This window comes from Marmota monax, unplaced genomic scaffold (genome assembly GCF_021218885.2).
Source record: "Marmota monax isolate L192 unplaced genomic scaffold, Marmota_monax_Labrador192_F-V1.1 WCK01_AAM20220418_F8-fsc00078, whole genome shotgun sequence".
Lineage (NCBI taxonomy): Eukaryota > Metazoa > Chordata > Mammalia > Rodentia > Sciuridae > Marmota > Marmota monax.
Window position 1 is genome coordinate 2,762,766 of NW_026694865.1, and position 20,551 is coordinate 2,783,316.

Sequence of the window (20,551 nt, forward strand, 5' to 3'; positions counted from 1 at the left end):
CAGCCTGTGTGCTAAAAGCTCTTTTAAAAAAAGCAGCCAGAGAAATTGTCTACTTCCCCAGATATGGTCACCGTGCAACTAGAATTCAAAGTGCTTTTTACTTTTCCTCTTGCCTTGCAAGAGATGAGCTCCAAATGATAACTCTGACCATCTGGTGCAGATTAGGACCACCTAGTGGAGATTTTAGATGTCTCTGATTGTGATATTATGATGATACATATTTTCATATTTTCACCCACAATTCCTGGCTCATAACTCTATTTTCAAAGTGGACCAGAGAAACTAAAATTTCTCTTCCCCAAGGGAAGCTGTAGAAACTATTATTCCCTCAACTTTCTGTCATGGAGCAGATCATAAAGAAATTCTCTGACCTACTTTGTCAGATCATCAGACCCCCATATCTCAGAAGGAGTCCTGCTCCATACCCAGCAAGAAAGAGTGCTACATAGGGAGGCTGAGTCGAATCTGGACAGACGGGCCTCACAGGGTTTCCCAGTCTAGTACGTGTAAATCATAACTTACTCTCTCTCTCTCTCTCTCTCTCTCTCTCTCACTCTCTCTCTTTCTTTCTCTTTTTCTGTGCTGGGGGTTGAACCTAGAGCTTCACACATTCTAAACACATGCTCTAACCACTGAACTATACTCCCAAACCAGACCATAACCAGATCATGCCCAGCACACTTTTACATGACTGTTCAAGCTTCAATGGTGCCTACACAACAAAACTTCCATGAAATCCCCGAAGGCCAGTGTTCAGAGAGCTTCCAGCTATCTGGACACGTGGTAGTTACTTGAAGCCATCCTGCCCTTTGCTTATGCCTTTCCCTGTGCATCTCTTCATCTGTAATTTTGTAATGTCCTTTATAATAAACCAGTACACGTGTGTGTCAGCCACCTTTTCATCACTATGACCAAAATAACCTAACAAGAACAACTTAGAGGAGGGAAAGTTTATTTGGGGCTCATGGTTTCAGAGGTTCAGTCCATGATCAGCCAGCTCCGTTACTCTTTGCCTGAGTGAGCCAGAGCACCGTGGCAGAGGGGCATGGTGGAGGAGCGCTCTTGCATCATGGCAGCCAGGAATCAGAGAGAGAGAGCAAGCAAGGTGCCAGGTAAATATAAACCCCAAAGGCACACCCCCAGTGACCCAGCTCCTCCAGCCATGGCCCACCTGCTGATCTCCCATACAGAAGTCTTTTCCAACTACTGATCCATCAAATTAATTAATCCATGAATTCGGTTACAAGCTCTCATGATCTGATCAATCCACCTCCTGCATTAACGCGGGAGCTTTTGAGGGACATCTCATACCCAAACCTTAACAATGGGTTCCCCCTGAGTTCTGTGAGCAACTTTAGAAAATTAATTGAACCCAAGGAGGGTGTTGTGGGAACCCTAATTTACAGCCAGCCTGACAGAAGCACAGGCAAAACACCCTGGAACTTGAGACTGGCATCAGAAGTTGGGAGCCAGTCTTGGGAGCTGGGCCCTAGATCTGTGAGATCTGATCCTGTCTCCAGGTAGACGGTGTCAGAGCAGAATTAAATTAGAAGACACTGAAGAATTACTTGTTGATTACTACTGGGGAGAAGTCGCCACACATTTTGGGATTGCAGAAGTGATCTGAATTGTGAGTGTAGCGTAGGAGAAACTAAGCTGAAGTTTGCTTTTTCTACTCAATGGTTAACTTCTAAAATTAGGGAATAATTACTGCTTTTCTTTGTTTCTTATTTTGGGAGGTTGCCAGGGATTGAACTCAGGGGTGCTCAACCACTGAGCCACATCCCCAGCCCTATTTTGTATTTTATTTAGAGACAGGGCCTCACTGAGTTGTTTAGTGCCTTGCTTTTTTGCTGAGGCTGGCTTTGAACTCGTGATTCTCCCGCTTCAGCCTCCGGAGCCACTGGGTTTACAGGTGTGCACCACAGTACCCTGCTTTGTTTCATTTTAAAGAGTGGTAAACACAAATTCCTCCATGCCACAGTCCGGCTGCAGCAAAATAACCGGGGGGTGACGAACAACTTGTGTAGATTGATACAGCAAGAGTAGGAGCCCTTTATTGTAGGACAACAGAGGTATTTATACATTTTACACAGCTTATCTTAATTAGCATAAACTCGATACAGTAGTCAACCAATAAGGAATCTCCACACTTAATGGCTCGCTGGTGTTACTTCACAAACCACTCCCTCTGGCAAAATGCCAGGCGCCATCCAGACTTGTTTACAGACTCTAACATTTCCCCCTTTTGTTTAATTTAAATAACGACCATAGTGGTTTTTACACAAACACCATAAATAATCTGCTACAAGCAGAAGGGGAGGATACAACATGTCACAATACCAAGCCAATTGATGGCTCCATGCAAGATACCCTTGGAAAAATTATACCAGCAATGACACCGTTAGCAAAGATACCGAGTTACAATTTGTTGTAGATTACAGTTTGTCTCAGTCCAGGTAAAGCAGTGTCTCAATAGATTAACTCACAGTCCAGGTAAATCACAGTCCAGGTAAGTTCTGCAGGCAGCTAGCTTAAGTTCACAGTCCAGGTAAGTTCTGCAGGCAGCTAGCTTGATCCGAAGTCTCGTCCGGTTCTCAGCAACACTGGAAATTCTTCCACCCTCGTCCTCACTGGCACTGGGACGAAGGTAGGAACTCCAGCAATGATGTTAAAGAAAATCCTGTAGTATTCCAGCAGGCACTAAGAAAACAACCTTCTGGAAAATTTAGTACATTATCTCAAGGTTTTTTTTTTAATTTAATTGATTTTATTTTTTAAATACATGACAGCAGAATGCATTACAATTCTTATTATACATATAGAACACAATTTTTCATATCTGTTTGTATATAAAGTATGTTTACACCAATTCATGTCTTCATATATGTGCTTTGGATAATGATGTCCATGACATTCCACCATCATTGCTAACTCTCTGCCCCCTCCCTTCCTCTCTCTCCCCTCTTTCCTCTCTAGAGTTTGTCTATTCCTCCCATGCTCCCTCTCCCTACCCCACTAGTCTCCTACATCAGAGAAAACATTTGGCATTTGTTTTTTTGGGATTGGCTAACTTCACTCAGCATTATCTTCCCCAATGCCATCCATTTACCTACAAATGCCATGATTTAATTCTCTTTTATTGTTGTTGAGTAATATTCCATTGTGTATATATGCCACATTTTTTTTATCCACTCATCTACTGAAGGGCATCTAGGTTGGTTCCACAGTTTAGCTATTGTGAATTGTGTTGCTATAAACATTGATGTGGCTGTGTCTCTGTAGTATGCTGTTTTTATTTTTTTTTAATTGGTTGTTCAAAACATTACAAAGCTCTTGACATATCATATTTCATACATTTGATTCATGTGGGTTTTGAACTCCCAATTTTACCCCAAATACAGATTGCAGAATCACGTTGGTTACACATCTACATTTTTACATAATGCCCTATTAGTAACTGTTGTATTCTGCTACCTTTCTTATCCTCTACTATCTCCCCTCCCCTCCCCTCCCATCTTCTCTCTCTACCCCATCTACTGTAATTCATTTCTCTCCTTGTTTATTTTTCCATTCCCCTCACAACCTCTTATATGTAATTTTGTATAACAATGAGGATCTCCCTCCATTACCATGCAATTTCCCTTTTCTCTCCCTTTCCCTCCCACCTCATGTATCTGTTTAATGTTAATCTTTTCTTCCTGCTCTTCCTCCCTGCTTTGTTCTTAGTTGCTCTCATTATATCAAAGAAGACATTTGGTATTTGTTTTTTAGGGATTGGCTAGCTTCACTAAGCATAATCTGCTCTAGTGCCATCCATTTCCCTGCAAATTCCATGATTTTGTCATTTTTTAGTGCTGTATAATACTCCCTTGTGTATAAATGCCACATTTTTTTTATCCATTCATCTATTGAAGGGCATCTGGGTTGGTTCCACAGTCTAGCGATTGTGAGTTGTGCTGCTATGAACATCGATGTAGCAGTATCCCTGTAGTACGCTCTTTTAAGGTCTTCAGGGAATAGTCCGAGAAGGGCAATAGCTGGGTCAAATGGTGGTTCCATTCCCAGCTTTCCCAGGAATCTCCATACTGCTTTCCAAATTGGCCGCACCAGTTTGCAGTCCCACCAGCAATGTACAAGAGTACCCTTTTCCCCACATCCTCGCCAGCACTTGTTGTTGTTTGACTTCATAATGGCTGCCAATCTTACTGGAGTGTATCTCAAGGTTTTTTACATTTGAAATAGGCCTTAATATAGTGCTCATTACTGATTAGCTTCCTGGTGTGGGAGAACCATTGTAGTTACTGGCCTTGGAAATGATCAAACTTCAGGGACGCTGGCCCGCCTGCAGCGTCCCAGGCAGCCCCAGATGGCCCCGGGGAGAGTCAGGGGAGTGTTCGGACTCAAACTGCTTCCGGGCACAGATTTGGATTTGGGCTCTCGCAGTGGCATCCTGCTCCCTGGGTGGGGGGCAGGGAAGAGCCGGTTGCCGCCACTTGAAAAGTCCTTGCTGTGCCATAACTGGCTCGAGCACGTGGCAGCCGCCATGCCAATTCACGAACCCTCTGGTAACGGAAAGTATTCAGTAATAGCCTTTTGCTGCAACTTTTTTCCTGATAATCCTTCCTCCTCTGAACTTTCTTTTTCTTTCTGACTAGAGTTCCTGGGCTTCCATCAACACATGCCCTAACTGCTCTTGGTTCCACTGGGGTGCCTTCTTCCCTTAGTGATTTACTTCTCACCCCTTCCATATTTTCATCACAAAGACAATACAACATTTCAAGACAAAACAAGACACAAACATACTGTATCAATCTTCTCCATTTTCTTGAAGTGGCCATTTTTCCTCTCGCCCTATCTGCCTAGGGACGAGCAGATTGCTCCCGTCCTATCTATGGACAGGCAGCTTTTTTTTTCGTCACTTACCCCCGAGTGTCCTGGGGCTCCCCGTACGGGCTACCATCTGCCACAGTCCGGCTGCAGCAAAATAACCGGGGGTGATGAACAACTTGTGTAGATTGATACAGCAGGAGTAGGAGCCCTTTATTGTAGGACAACAGAGGTATTTATACATTTTACACAGCTTATCTTAATTAGCATAAACTAGATACAGCAGTCAACCAATAAGGAATCTCCACACTTAATGGCTCGCTGGCTTTACTTCACAAACCACTCCCTCTGGCAAAATGCCAGGCACCATCCAGACTTGTTTACAGACTCTAACACCTCCATATTAAAGAGCTCCTGGGGTAGTTGCCACACCAGGACCTCTGAGCCATGAGTGCTCACTCAAATCCCCTATTTGCCTCTCATATTTCTGTGTGCACAGGCTCAGCAGGTTTTCATTTGCATCAGTCCCAGTACAAGACAAGGTCTGCAAATCAGGGACATGCTTCTGGAAATGCTCTCTGGACTTTGCCAGAGAGCAAATCCACTGGGCCCAAATGGTTTAAGACAGAATATCAGCAGGGTTTCCAGAAAATTCCCCCTTTAACGGGGCACTGTTCCAGGCTTTGGGCTGTGATGACAGCATCTCAGAAGTCCCAGTTTTGTGATTTTGAGGCTTGATTTATTTTTCTTAGAGTCAGAGTAGAAAAAACCTTCAAGGTCATCCAGTTCAGCCAGCCTTCTCTAGCTTCAGTCCCTTCTCGGCTGTTCCCAGAGCACCTGGTGGTCACCAGCTGTGACTTATACACTTCTGGTCATGGGATGCACACTTGCTTGGGAAACAGCAGTTTATGGGGCTACTTGGACTATTCAAATAGTCTTTCTCATACTGGGATGGAGAGAGAAGTAGAAAATCATTCCATTAAATTATTTCAGAAACAGTGGGTAGGAAATGATTCTTTTGAGGAAGTAAGGCAAGCGGTAAATCTGAAGTACGTTTTGAAGCTATCATCAGTTAAGGGGGAGGAATCAAGAAGGAGAAAAGGTGAGAAACAGCTGCCTGGGTCCCCACTGTCATTGTGCACCTCTGTGGAATGAAGACACATGACTCCATTCAACAAATAGTAACAAAATACTATGTGCCAGGCGCTATCTGGGTATCCAGGGGTGAGTAAAATAAACCCGCAGTATACATGCAGGTATAGGAATGGGTCAACAGGGAGCATCAAGAAGGGAACATCAGGGGGACTCGATTTGAGGTGGGTGGAGGCGCATGAATAAGTTTGCCAGGTAGGAAAGGAAACAGTCCTGACAGCAGGAAGATCATAAGCAAAGGTGGAAGATGAGTTCATACAGCCAGACACAGCTCCCATGTAGCTACTCGATGACAAGGCGAGGGACAAGTTTGAAAGCAGAGCTGGAGCAGGGACAGGAGTCAGAGCAGATAGGCTCTGTTATGAGGAAAGCTAAAAGTTAGGGCTGCCCTGAGAGCCAGGAAGCCAGGGAAAAAGGTCAAGCAGATGCTTGCCACAGTTCTAACAGAAGTCCAATTCATACCCTACATCTGGGTAAAAGCTTTTAAAAGGAAAACAATGAACACTGGGCAAATGTATTTCTCATATCTTCCTTTTTTATTTGTTCTTTTTAGTTATACACGGCAGTAGAATGTATTCTGGAATGTTATACATACATGGAGCATAACTAATTATAATTAGGACCCTAGTCTTATGGTTGTATGTGATGTGAAGTTACCCTGTTCGTGTGTTCATAAATGAGTGTAGGACAGTTGTGCCCGATTAATTCTACTGTCCTTCCTATTCCCTTCCCTTCATTCCCCTTTGTCTAATCAAATGAACTTCTATTCTTCCCCTCCCTACCCTCCCTTGTTGTGGGTTAGCATCCACAGATCAGAGAGAACATTGGGCCTTTGGTTTGGGGGATTGGTTATTTCACTTAGCATGATATTTTCCAGTTCCATCCATTTGCCAGCAAATGCCATAATTTCATTCTTCTTTAAGGTTGAGTAATATTCTACTGTGTATATAAACCACATTTTCTTTACCCATTCATCTGTTGAAGGGAACCTAGTTTGGTTCCACAGTTTAGCTACTGTGAATTGTGCTGCTTTAAACATTGATGTGTCTCTGTCACTGTAGAAAGCTGATTTTAAGTCCTTTGGGTATATGCTGAGGAGTGGGATAGCTGGGTCAAATATCTTCTTTCTAAAAATCCTATTGGAAGGGCAGACACCCTTCCCATAACTTTTTTTTATATGATAACAAAAGTTAAAAATAGTAATTACAGAAAATCAGAAAAATACCTAGAAGTACAAAGAGAGAGAGAGAGAGAGAGAGAGAGAGTTTTAAGCACTGTAATCCACTCACCCAGATAAACTCATTCCTGAAGTTGAGTGTTTCTTCCCAGACACGTGCAGAGGCAGCTCAGCCTGGAGTTTAGGGTGGTGCTGTGGCTGATGAGCTCATCTGCATGAGCTGGGCTGTCTTATGGGAAAGGGGCCATTTGAGGAGAGCTGGCATGGAGGGCTTGGGGTTCACCTGGGAAGAGGGGAGGAGAGCATGGGTCTGTTCCCCAGCTCTGCTCTCTGAAGAAAGAAGGGGATGCTCTCCCTGATACTCAGGGAACTCAGGATGGTCACTGGTTCTGTTTGGACCCTTAAGGGTCTGGACTTTTGAAGGCCCAGGAGGTCACCGTTGCACTGGGAGGTGCTTTCCAAAAGGAGATCAGCTACAGGACAAGAAGAAAGAGATGACCTCAAACAGCTGCCAGGAAGTAGATAGCCCAGGAACACGAGGGCAGGATGTGAGCAGGCTGGCTTCTGAGCACACGTAGGACACCCCGTTGGCCACCCCATAAACAACTAGGGTAAATTGGGAGTGAACTGAGGGAGATCGGGATCCTACAGTCAGTAAAAGGTGGGCACAAATGCTGATGTCACTTCCTTCACACCCTCAAGCTGGAGTCAGAAAAGTAAGGAGCAGCAACTGGGGACTCGTGGTCAAGACGCACTGAGCGCACTGAGGCCTCCTCAGCGGTGCTTTGCACAAGGCCACAGCAGAGAAAGCTGTTTTCAAAAATTTAGAAGACCAGCTGCTCTCCAAAATAAGATAAATGTTTCTGTTGTCCCGAGATTGGAAGAAAGAGGCAATGACAAGGGAGACAGAAGCTTTCCTCGGTCCTCCTCAGCTCTGGGGGCAGAGCAGGTGAAGGCTGCTGGGAGCCACCGCTGGGAAGGGATCAGGGCAAAGAGCTCACAAAATCTGGACTGGCCGTTGCCTGGGATGATGGTTTCTATTTTGTACTCAGGAAGAAAGGAGAGATGCCCTCGCCTGATGAACGAGACCATGATACCCTCAGGATCTCCCTGGACAGAAGCCTCAAGCCACCAAGGAAAGGGCAACATAACTGTGGGCTCAGGAAGCAGGGTGGAAGCCACCACTGGACCTCTAAATGAAGACTGAGCATGTGCACACATACACACGTGCGCGCACACACACACACACACCCCATTACCATTCCAAACCACCCAGCAAACTGGGATTCCAGAAAGACCAAAGTTGGGGGAGGGGAGAATGCTAAGAAAGATAGCCAATCAAAACAACCATAGGGAGAAGAATTTATATTTTAATAAATGAAAATAGTAGAATTTCGCACTGGGTACCTGTGATCCCAGCAGTTCAGGAGCTGAGGCAGGAGGAGGATCATGAGTTCAAAGCCAGCCTCAGCAAAGGCGAGGCCCTAAGCAACCCAGAGAGACCCTGTCTCAACATAATATATAAAAAAGGGCTGAGGATGTGGCTCAGTGGTTGAGCACCCCTGGATTCAATTTCTGGTACCAAAAGTAAATAAATACATAAAATAAAGGTATTGTGTCTTCTTACAACTAAAAATATGGGGAAAAAATTTAAAAAGACTTTGATAAATATAATAATTCAATATTTATATATTTATTTATTTGGTACCGGGGATTGAACTCAGGGGCACTGGACCACTGAACCACATCCCCAGCCCTATTTTGTATTTTATTTAGAGACAGGGTCTCACTGAGTTGCTTAGCACCTCACTTTTGCTGAGGCTGGCTTTGAACTCATGATCCTCCTGCCTCAGCTTCCTGAGCTGCTGGAATTATAGGCATGTGCCAGTGTGCCCAACATCATTCAATATTTTAAAGGAATTTAGTAAGTAGTTTATTTTTAGGTGAAGTACAGTGGAAGAGAGGAAGTAGGACTCCTGAGGCAGCACTGAGGAATTTACCAGGAATAATTTTGTAACTTTTTCCACTCACCAACATATGTTAAATATTTGTCCATACTATTAAATATGAATGTGTCAAAATGTGATACACTAGTACTCTACGTTGGTGCATTGATTTTCTTATGCCACACCACAACCATGAACATGTTTGTGAGAAATCTTGAGATGAATTCTTTGTCCGAGTTCCCAAAGATTTCTCCAGAATGGATTTCCCAAAGGGGAATTGCTAAACTGGCCAAAGTCTTGATATAGCTAAAATAGCTTCCCAAAAACCTTGAACGAATTTTTATTCCCACCCAAGTCTGTTTTGCCAATACTTGGTAATATTAGGGATGACTTTTTAAAATATTTGTCCTGTTAGACAACAAATAAACGAATCAAAAAACTACTTTATTGCTTTTAGTCAGTATTAAGGAAGTAAAACATCTTTGTAGGAGGAAAAATAGCGAAGTCCTCATTTCCTTATTTCTTAGGTAAAGTGAGTCATCTTCCACTGTAAGGGAAAATGACTTAAAAATCCTGCCACGCTCACAATTTGTTTGTGGTCTTTGTTTTGGTTTCTGTAATAAGGTACTTTTTTTTCCCCCTACATTTTCCCCAAAAGTTATGTTTTCCCCCTACCCCTACAGTAGATCGTCATCTTAGGCCTAATTTCAGTCCTGAGCCTGCAGCCTGAGGGGTTTCCTTGCTTGGTATGGGGGCGAGGTACAGCTTCGGCCACTTCCATCTGCCAGGATGCCACAGGAGTGACCCGCCTGGGGCCTGCCTACCCTCAGCTCTCCAGGATCTCCGTTACCCCTCCTGGCCCTCCGTCTCTCTTTTCCTTTCTCTGCTGGGTCATTCTCTCTCTAGACATTGCCAGATTTCTCTCTCTTCTTAATAGCAAGGCTTCAGGGTTGGAGCTGGAGAGCTCAGTATAGCTCAGAGTGCTTAGCAAGCCCAGAGCCCTGGGTTCAGTCTCGAGTACTGGGAAAGGAAGGAAGGAAGGAGAAAAACTTCTTGAAAAGTTGCCTATACTCATTCTCCACTTCTTATTCTTTCTTTCTTTCCTGTTGTCTTGAATCCACTCCAGTAAGACTTCTGTCCCCCAAAGAAATCTCTCTTAATGAGATCACCAGTAACTGTTGAACCCAGCCTAATTCCATCTTAAGACTAGGAACCATCTCGTCACAAAGTCATGAAGAGTTCATTTCTGTTTTACTGGAAAATACTAATATTTCTATTTGGCCTGATCATACTTTGATGTTTTAAAAACTTGCCTGGGATTCCTGCCCGAGCTCTGAACTCACCCATGCCCGGCTCTCCTTGACCAGAAAACCACCCTCCCTGAAATCCCAGCTGCTCCTCATTAACTCTGATGTTGGAATCGGAGTCTGCTCCCTACCTGGAGAGGTCGAGCCACGTAGATCATTAACCTGCCATCTGCCCTTGTACTACGCTTGCCTGAGCCCTGTCAGCTCTAAGTTCCCAAGACACCCCGCTTTGTAACTTTTTGTGTCAGCTGCTGTCCTCTGGGTGGGGTGGCCGCTGGTCAGCCCTCTTGTGTATACCATATAAGCTTGCTTTAATTTGGTTTAAAATTGGAGTCGGAGGTCTTTTCTCTGTGTCGCGGGTTCAACATAACCTCTCCTGGCCAAACCCAGTCGGAGGTGCTCTCGGCCCTCACAGCCTTCCACAGAGGTGTGTGTTCTTTCCTTCTTGAACCAGCTCCTTCCCTTGACTCCTGGGACCCATCCTCTACAGGTCCCCTCCCCAAGCCCCCATCTCCTTCTCAGAGTCCTCATTACTGATGGAAGCTGTGTTCTCACCTGACCTTCAAAAGCTGGGCCCAGCCTTCGCACCTCTTTTCCGTGTTACCTGACTTCCCTGTAGAGCTCATCTAACTTCGTGGTTTTCAAGATCATCCGCAGGAGAAGGCCTGCCATTCCAGCTCCAGCCCCAGTCTTGGCCCAGAGCTTGGGCTCGTGGTCCCGCTGCTTACCTAACATTCCCATTTGGGTGTCAATATGCATCTTTTTAAAAATTATTTTGTTGTTGTAGATGGACATGATACCTTTATTTATTTATTTACACGCGGTGCTGAGGAGAGCACCCAGTGCCTCACACGTGCTGGGAAGCGCTCCAGCACTGAGCCCCAGCCCCAGCCCCCTCCATGTGCATCTTCACATGTCTTGAACTGGACCTGTGGTGTCCCTAACTCTCAATCATCCCAGGGTTCTCAGCAGATGACACCCTCCTGATTTGTCTAGAACACTTGTATTTCCCTCTTTCTTATGGACCTGGCACCTGCTCACAGGCAAATACTGTTGCTTCTACATTGGAAATGCATCCAGCATTCCCCACTTCTCACCCTTTCTGACAAAGCTACCACCACCCACACCCAGACTACTCTAAGCCTCCTAACCTGCCTCCTCATTCCAACCTCACTGCTGAAAGTCTCTTCTTTCTTCAACTGCTGTGGAGATCCTGTTTAAATATTAAGTCGGATGAGGTCACTTCCCTTCTTCAAACCTTCAGGCAGCTTCTCACTTAGAATTATCCCCAGAACTCCCAAAGCCCCTCCATGACATAGCCTCATAGCCTGTCTGCTCTCATCTCTTGCTTATTCCCTTGGTCACATGGTCCCAGCTATAGTGCTGTCAGTATTTCTCCAACACACAGGTCACATTTCTACCCCAGGGCCTTTGCACTGATTATTCCTTTGCTTAGAACAGTCTTATCCCAGAGATCCACAAGGCTCACTCCCTCACTGCCTTCAAGCTTTGTTTATATCACACCTTCTCAATGAATTCTACCCTGAGACCCTGGCTTAAAATTAGATCTCACTCACCCCAAACTACTGTCCCTGTCCCCCTGCTCCACTGTTTTTCCCACAGCACATATCATCTTCTAACATGCTCTAGAAGGTGCTTATTTAGTGGGTATATTGGGTTTGCCTGCCTCCCACCACTAGTTCATTCTATGAAGCTCCATGAAGATATGGTCCTGAATCTGTTTTATTCTCAAATGAATCTGGAGAGACAAGAACAGTTGCTGGACAGTTGTTGGAGTCACACAATATTATGTGAACCAAGTGAGCTGGCTGCAGCAGTGTCCTACGGGGCATCTCTTGTCTCCAGTCAATGGCCCCACACCCCAGGCCAGCTGCCTGAAGGACAGGCACAAATCAGCAGAGGTCAGTTCTGCTCCTGGCCTGCAGCCTTGCTGTGAGACTTAGGCCAGTCGCCCCCTCCCCTCTACAGGGCCCATTTGCTCCATGGAGATAGCTTTCCTGTGCTCTCTGCCTAAGGACACAGTGTGAGAACAGACACGGGGTGTGTGTGTGTGTGTGTGTAAAGCCCAAAGGGTTGTTTTCCTGCACATTATGCAATCCATGTCTGAGACAGAGGTGCAGTAGGAGCTGTGTACTCGTGAGCTCTGAAGATACACCCCACCCCCACCCCATGGGCTTCTGACATTCAGTTTGGCCCTCCTGGGGTTAAAAAAAAATGCAGAGGTTCTATTTTCTGGTTTTCTGCAGATATAAGTAAGGTTTATTCTAATGAGATGAAATGTGGCCTATCCCCTCCCCAACCCCACCCCGCTGGGGTTGAAATGAACTTCTTATGGAAAATAGGGCAGGTAAGTTCCTCCAACATCATTCTAGGTGAGTTTTATTATTATTTTGAACTGATACAAAAAACTTTCAGAGAATACTGCATTTCCACCTTTTAGTCTGCAGCTAGCGCAGACAGTAAACGGTTCAGTCACGCAGGAAAATTCTCAGGGAGTTTGAAATAAAGACACAGACACACAGTTTTACCTTTAAACCAAGCTCCTGGACGGCTCCTCATGCTCTCTGCCTCAAGCTCCCCAGGGGGCAGCGAGGTTTTACAGAAGAGGCTAGCAAGAGAGAGCAAGCAAGGGAGAGGGCTTTTATTGGGGAACTAAGCATTCTGGGGAAAATCCTGTCCAATGAAGGTCAAGGGGGCAGTGTTGCAAGGTCAGGTGAGGTGACTGGATCTTTAGGATAGTGGTGAGACACACATCCACACAGACATGTTCTCGAACCCAAGAAGGGTGAGGAAAGTCCTGCCACATCTCTGCGACTGGACGCCTCATCACCCAACCGGGGAGGAAACTCAGTCACGAGCGAGGATGGTCTCCCACATCCACCCATTTTTTTCTTACTTTCTACTTGAGCCCTAGCAGGCCTGGACGCATCTTCCTCCTCTCGCATCCCTCGAGGGTGTGGCCAGCAGTGGCAGCTCCACCAGGAGTTGTTGCTTTGACGCTTGTTGGTTTCCTGGGCCAGGGGTGCTGTCCTTCAACTTAAAGGCAAACTTAGTAGACCTGTCCCACAAGCAGCCTTGGGCTCATGGTGAGCACAGGCAAGTGTGGGATGTCTCTCAGTTGCAAAATCCTTGTGCAAACGTCATCTCATGAAATCCCAACCAGACCTGCAGGGGATGGACTTCTGCAGGTCAGGAAGGTTGTCAGACAAGCTGCGGGGCAGAGATGCTGTGTGTGAGTTAGCTCAGAGCCTGAGCCAGAATGCTCAGCACCCAGCCCCTCCCCTCTGTCTGCCGCAGAGACACCTCCTCTGTATAAGGTGCCCACTCATTTCCCACACTGAACCCTCGCAGGGGCTGCTTCTTCTACTGGGATGCTTCTGGGAGCTGTCAACCCTCAAAGTCCGCCTCCTGGACATCTTTGGCATTGCCTCCGCCCCAGAGTTACCCTGTGTTCCTGCAGCCTTTACTAACTGGCTCACAAATTTGGCCTGACGTGCCGTCTTGCAGTATCTCGTACTGTTGCTTTTTAAGGTAATTGGGCCATGGGCTGTCACTTAACTTTGTGTATATCTCTTGTCTTCTCAACTAGCCTGTCAGCTCCAGGGAGGAAGGTCCACCTCCACTCATTCACTACTTCACTTGAGCATTCATTGAAGAATTACTTCATGCCATCCCAGAGCTACATCAACAATCATGAGGAACGGGCTTCCTGCCCTCACAGAGCTTCTAATCCTTGCTTATTCTTTATATCCCCACAGCAGCAGGTATAACCTCCCTGAACCCAGCGGACAAGACCTAATAGTGACAGTCTCTGGCCAGCAAGTTCTAGCCTGTCTCTTTGATCTGGGCAAAGTCCAGCAGGGACTTTTTTACATAGAAAAGCAAGAAAAAGGGCTGAGGTTGTGGCTCAACGGTAGAGCGCGCTCGCCTAGCATGGGCGAGGCCCTGGGTTGGATCCCCAGCACCACATAAAAATAAATAAATAAAGGTATTGTGTCCATCTACAACTAAAAAATAAATATATAAAAAAAAAGAAAAGCAAGAAAGACCGCAGAGACTTCTGTGTGAGGTGGATTCTGAATGGCAAACCCAGAAAGGAATTCCACTGGGCCTGCTCCTAGGACCCATTGGGAGCCCCACACATGAAAGGGTCACAAGTCCTTAAGTCCTCGAGTGGCCTTAATGCTCACCAAAAGAATGTTGGTAGCACAGATGGGGAACTGAGGTACACAGAGGTTTGTGGCTGGGCTCGAACTGGACTCCCAGCACGGTGTTCTTTTCCCAGTACCTCACTAAAGCACAATTTCCAAGGAAGTTGAGTGGGCTGGGGGCCCTTGAGAAACTGTGGGGGCAGGTAAGCTAGATTATTTAGAAAGGAGGGCTAACGGGGGCTCAGATGTATTTAAATAAAGGACATGTGTTTAGTGACTGCAGTGATCGCCGCACAGTGCTGAACACATTACAGTGCTGAAAGAACACAACACGGAGTCACCCACACAACGGCATGCTAGAGACACCTTCCAAACCTTCAGGCCACAAGCTGGTGTGTGGACACTGCACACAGGAGGCCTGGGAGGCCAGGCCTGAGCCCTGGGGTCCTCAGGAGCAATGGATGCCATGGCGACTAGGAGGTACAAGACCCTCTGTCCAGACTGCCAAGTCCTTGGGGGAAAAGAGAAGTCCAGGAAGAAAAGAGAGTTTAAGGACATGACGACACCAGACTTCTGCTCAGTCTTGCTGAAGGAAGGCCCTAGAAGACTTTAATTTTCTTTTAATAAGAGCAAGACATGCACATAGTGAAAACTGAGACAGTACAAGAGAGTAAGCAAGAAAAAGTCTCTCCTTCCCCAGTCACTGCTCCTTAGGGGACTGGAGAACCTTCATTTGACTGTAGGAAGCAAAAGGCTACCCCTCCAGGGAGGGGGAGGGGTGGGCTCTGACAGCTTTTGTTCTTTCCTGGTAGATCAAAAGCAGCAATAAATGATACAAATTAATTTCTTGGTGAATTGATGTGCTACATTAAACTTTCAATAAATTCTTCTCCTTTAATTCAGGTATGTTCTGATAGAGTAAAAGGAAACTATGGTGAGAAGTAAAGGAGAGCGGTAAATCAGCTTTCGGGGAGGAGTGGGCTGGAAAAGGGAACACTTGGTGGCCCCTGAAGGTTGAGCAGTTCTTCACAAGGTGAAGAAATGAGGAGAGCTATTAAAAACTTGGCTCTAAAACTGTGGTCCAGAGATTTCCACGTTGAGATTTCCACGTGGCCATGGTCCCAACCCCTCTGCCTCTCCAGGATTTAAAGAGCAGGTTCAGGTGAACGCAGAGCCTGGAGTGAGGTGGTGCCCCAGCCAGGACACATTCGCTCAGTGAGGAGCCTGTGATGTGCGCATGTGCCCGAGCCACCAGATGCCTCACTACTCTGGCCCTATGCCCAGTGATCCAGGAATGGTAGGGACTATTGTCCCCAGGAAGTCCCCTTGCTCAGACTGTGGTCCCTCTGTGTGAGAAAGAGGAAGAAAAGGGAAGGGAAAGGGTTGGGGGAGAGAAAACAAAAGGAGGCAAGGTGGGGAAAGGCAAGGAGAGCGCTTCAAGTCTGCTTTGGGGACAGTTTCAGGTCACCACCCTGAAACCAGAGAGGGGTAGTCTTCAGGGTCTAATATTTCCTTCCTCTGGGATTTTCAAGATCTTGGCACCTCTTAAAAAACAGAAAGCAAGAATAATATTTTTATTTCTTCCAACCAAATGCCTATATTTGTAGTTACTGATCTTATTCCAAGAACCAATTCCTAGGAAGTTGGATTCAGACATAAATTTACAGAGTTTTGGATCAACCTGAGATTTCTTCCCTATTTAAGCCAAGAGGCACCACACCCACCCCCTCCTCCTCCTCTTCTGCAGAGTCTCCACTCTCTAGCCACCTCCTCAAGTGGAGGGTGGTGGAAAGGGCCTTGTCTTGGGCAGTGGGGGACTTAGGGTTCTGGTGCCAGCTCCCACTCCTGGGTCACCTCAAGGAAACTACCTCTACCCTCTGGGCCTCAGCTTTCCCATCTAGAAATGAAAAGCACCACTAGATCTTTCATAGGAAAAAATCTGCATACACAAATTTGAGAGGTCAGTTCAAATTTACCTACATGAGTGAAAATGACTTTTTAAGTGTTTGCAAGTCATTGGAATAAGGAATGTCTAAGGCATCTCTTCTAAGCTCAAAGGTGGGCATGGAGGCTTCTTTCTGTAGCTGGGTGCCCATAGCCATCCACCAGTTCCCATCATGTCATATACATGTCACCTGGGCACCACACAGCATGGTGGTTGTCGTGGCAACTGGCCCTCACTGCAGGTGTTAACAGTGGAACTCAAGCTAGGATGCCAGGGAAGAGGGATGAGCGGAGCATGGTGTGGAGGTGGCCGAGGAGGAGAGGCTCTGCCCAGCCTTGGAGCTGTGCCCCATGCTCTCAGGAGAACACTGTCCCACGGGACCCCTCAGGAAGGAAGGAGAAGGAAGAGGAACAACCACACACCAGTGCAGCCTGAGAGGGGCTGGACTTGTGGTGTCTCAGGGGAACCCAGTGAACTCACAGGGGCAGGTTTAGCAGCTCCTTTTTATTTTTTAAATTTCGGTACCAGGGACTAAATCCAAGGGTGCTTAACCACTTAATCCCCAGCCCTCTTTAATTATTATTTTGTTGTTGTTGTTTTGAGACAGGGTCTTGCTAAGTTGCCTAGAGCCTCATTAAGTTGCTGAGGCTGGTTTTGAATTCTCCATCCTCTGCCTCAGCTTCCTGAGCCCCTGAGATTATAGCTATGCGCCATCATGCCCAGAAGCAGCCCCTTTTAGAGGAAAGAAAAATGAGGAACAGGGAAAGGAAAGAGGTGGGCTTCAGGCATTAAGGAAAAGGCCCAAAGGGCCAATTCTGTGGGAGGTGGTGTGAGCAGGAACACCAGGACAATGACCCTGGTATCAGCTGGGGTCACATGCACTTGGCTATTTCTGCTTCAGGAAGAATAATTAGAATTTTTAAACAGGAATTTGAGGGAAAGAAGGTGGTTGAGGGCAACCAAAATAACCTTCTGAATGAGCAAAAATGAACGGTGTGTTGTGGACCAGGTGCTTCCTTGTGTGTTATTTCACTTAATCCTCATAACCACGTGGTTCGAAGGCCAGGCCAGGTGTGTAGCATGGGCTACAGGAACTCAGGCTCAGAGAGTCTCAGTGACCTGTCAGGGCGGGGTACAGATTGGTTCGAGGCCAGTTCTTCTCACTCACTCGCAGGTCTCCATCCTATCGTGGGTCCACTGGAAACACTTGCTTAATAGCTCATTGTCTTATGAGCTTAATAGCTCATTGCTAGTAATTATCATTTGTCCTGGTCTTAATCATTCAGAAGGACACAGAAGTAACTGTTGTGAAGATTTGCTGTACACATGGCATGCCATGTGGGGCCCCATGGGGCAGCACCAGAATGATCAAGGGGCAAAGAGGAGAAAGTGTGAGGATGGGAGCTCTTATTGTGGCTTTTGCTGATGTCCCTGAACCTTGACCTCTTCTTCTGTGAAAGGGATGATCAAAACAGCCTTCACTATTTAAAGTGGTTTTCTTCACTTTCATCTGACCTGGCCTCCACCCACCACGGACTGTACCTCGCCTCAGTCCACGCCCTTTAGGCAAAGATGTGGCAACCCTTTAGTGGTTGAAGGCCCATATCAACAGATCTGTGACCCCAGGGAGACTCTTAGCACTGAGAGCTTTTCACCAAAGAGTCTCAGTTCTAATTTGTCCATCTGCAAGGGGCTTGTGGTCCAGGATGCAGAGCAGCAAGACTCAAGGAACCAAGAGGATGTGCAGGAGAGACGGGCAGAAGGACTGGGTTCACTGTGTGTGTGTGTGTGTGTGTGTGTGTAAACACGTGTGTGTGCATTAAAGCTGGTAGCGAATGGGCAGCCAGACCCTGCAGTGGATGCATTAAAGTGTCTGGAACACAATTCTAAGTATTCCCCTCACTGTGTCCACCAGAAGAAAGATCACTTTGGAGCATCTCTAGGACCCCATAATGATCGTCATCTAATGACAGGCTGCATGGTCACTCCCTAGTGCTTATCCTGATGGAAACTTAGCTGAAACAGAAATGGCTGCTTTTCTGTTTTCCCTCTCATCACAGGGCAGCCATCATTCACCTGGGACAGGACACAGCACTGGGCTCAGGCAACACCACTGTTCATACTGCATTCATTGAACAAAGTCTGTGTGAGGGCCCTTGAAGACAAATAAGAAGTGAAGGACTCTTTCACCCTTGAAGATGATCTGTTTTGGATGTAGGGTAAACAACTCATCCAGATTTGCCTGGGCCTTTCCCCATTCGGCACTAAAAATCCCATCTTGAGAGACCCCTGGTCTCAGGCAAACCAGTGGTTGTTCCCCCAATTTGGACACTGCCACAAGCCCCTTCTGAGGGCTGCTGAGGGTAACATGGCAGGGACCAGAGGTCTAGTGCAGGATTTATCAGTGGTCTTACCAGGGTGGTCCCAGGCACATGTGCCACACGTGGCTTCCTGAGCAGTAGAATTTAGTACCAACAGCTGGGTCAATCTCCACAGCTCAGATTAGATCCTTACCAGCTGGAAACATTCAGAAAGTCACCAAGGGACCAGAAAATCATGCTTATGGAATGATATGAGGTCAGAAAGGAAATCACGAACTTCTTTTGAAGGACAGGATCTTGGCTGAAAAAAGAAATGTGACAGAAGCCCCAGGAGGTCAGGCATACTTGTTTGTGTATGTGTGTGTGTGTGTGTGTGTGTGTGTGTGTGTGTGTGTGTGTGAGAGAGAGAGAGAGAGAGAGAGAGAGAGAGAGAGAGAGAGAGACTGGGGATTGAACCCAGGGTGCTCTACCACTGAGCTACATCCCCAGCCTTATTTATTTATTTATTTATTCATTCATTCAGTTTTTGAGACAGAGTCTGCTAAATTGCCCAGGCTAGCCTCAGCTCCTGTCTCAGCCTCTTAAATCACTGGAATTTTAGGCTTGCACTGCCTGCCCAACTACCATGTATGTTTTTAATAAGGAAGACAAGAATAGACTCCCATTCCCAGATGACTGATAAGATTCTTACACAGCCTCCATGCTCTGGTGATGATCCCTGCCTGAGGATTGCCAAGTAAAATGTACCAGAGGATATAGGGCACTGTCAGAGTAATATCTGGAATACAAGGAAGACTCTGGTTTCTGTGGGAAGGATGGAAGTTAAAACCTCAGCTAAGCTTTTCCACCGACTCCTACCTGCCCCAGAGTGCCACTCTTCTGAGCTCCGGGCTCCTGTTAGTTAGTATGGTTGACATCTCCTTCTAGTACATCATGACTGTCTACCAGAATATTCTGCCATGTTTACAAGATCCGGGAGACTGCAGACCAGGAGAAAAAGAGGAAGATGGTAGTAGAACAGAGGCCAATATTTGATGACTTGCTCATTGGTAGCAGTGCCTCCATTGAAGGGACAGAGGGAGAAGGTACTGAAAGCACAGTAAGCACTGGGCTTAGTATCAGCATGAACAAGAAGTACCTCAAAGTTTACATGACACCAGTCAGTGACAGAGGTGAAGAAGAGAGCCCTGAGAATGACAGGGGCCACAGCATAAATCAAGTTCACCCTTGCTAATTTCAAAATCTGCCCAACTCTTTTTGGTGAAAGCACAAACACAGGCGGCATGGTTGTTCTGCACCACGATGGTGAGGATGGTGTGGGTGAGGCCCAGGGGAAGGGAGGACTCTACAACAGGTCCAGGCTGTGAGCAGTGCTGGAATTAGACCAGATGACTCAGCCCATCCCCAGTGCTAGAGATAAACCCACGGGAGATAAGTACTCTATAAAGAGTCTCTGGCAAACCCTAATAAGAAGCTGATAATTCAGACCCCCAGGGTTCTGGGGCAAAGTCCTGCCTGTGCAGCAGAGACATAACGACAGCTTTAACCTAAACACCTAGTCATGGAACATTAAGTGACCATGAAACGAACAACCCATTGCGAGGTGGATGTTGTCAAATTCACCATGTTAAAAGATTGGATGGTACAGCAGGAACCCATCATATAGTGGAAATGGCACATTTGGGATTGGTTCTAAGCAGG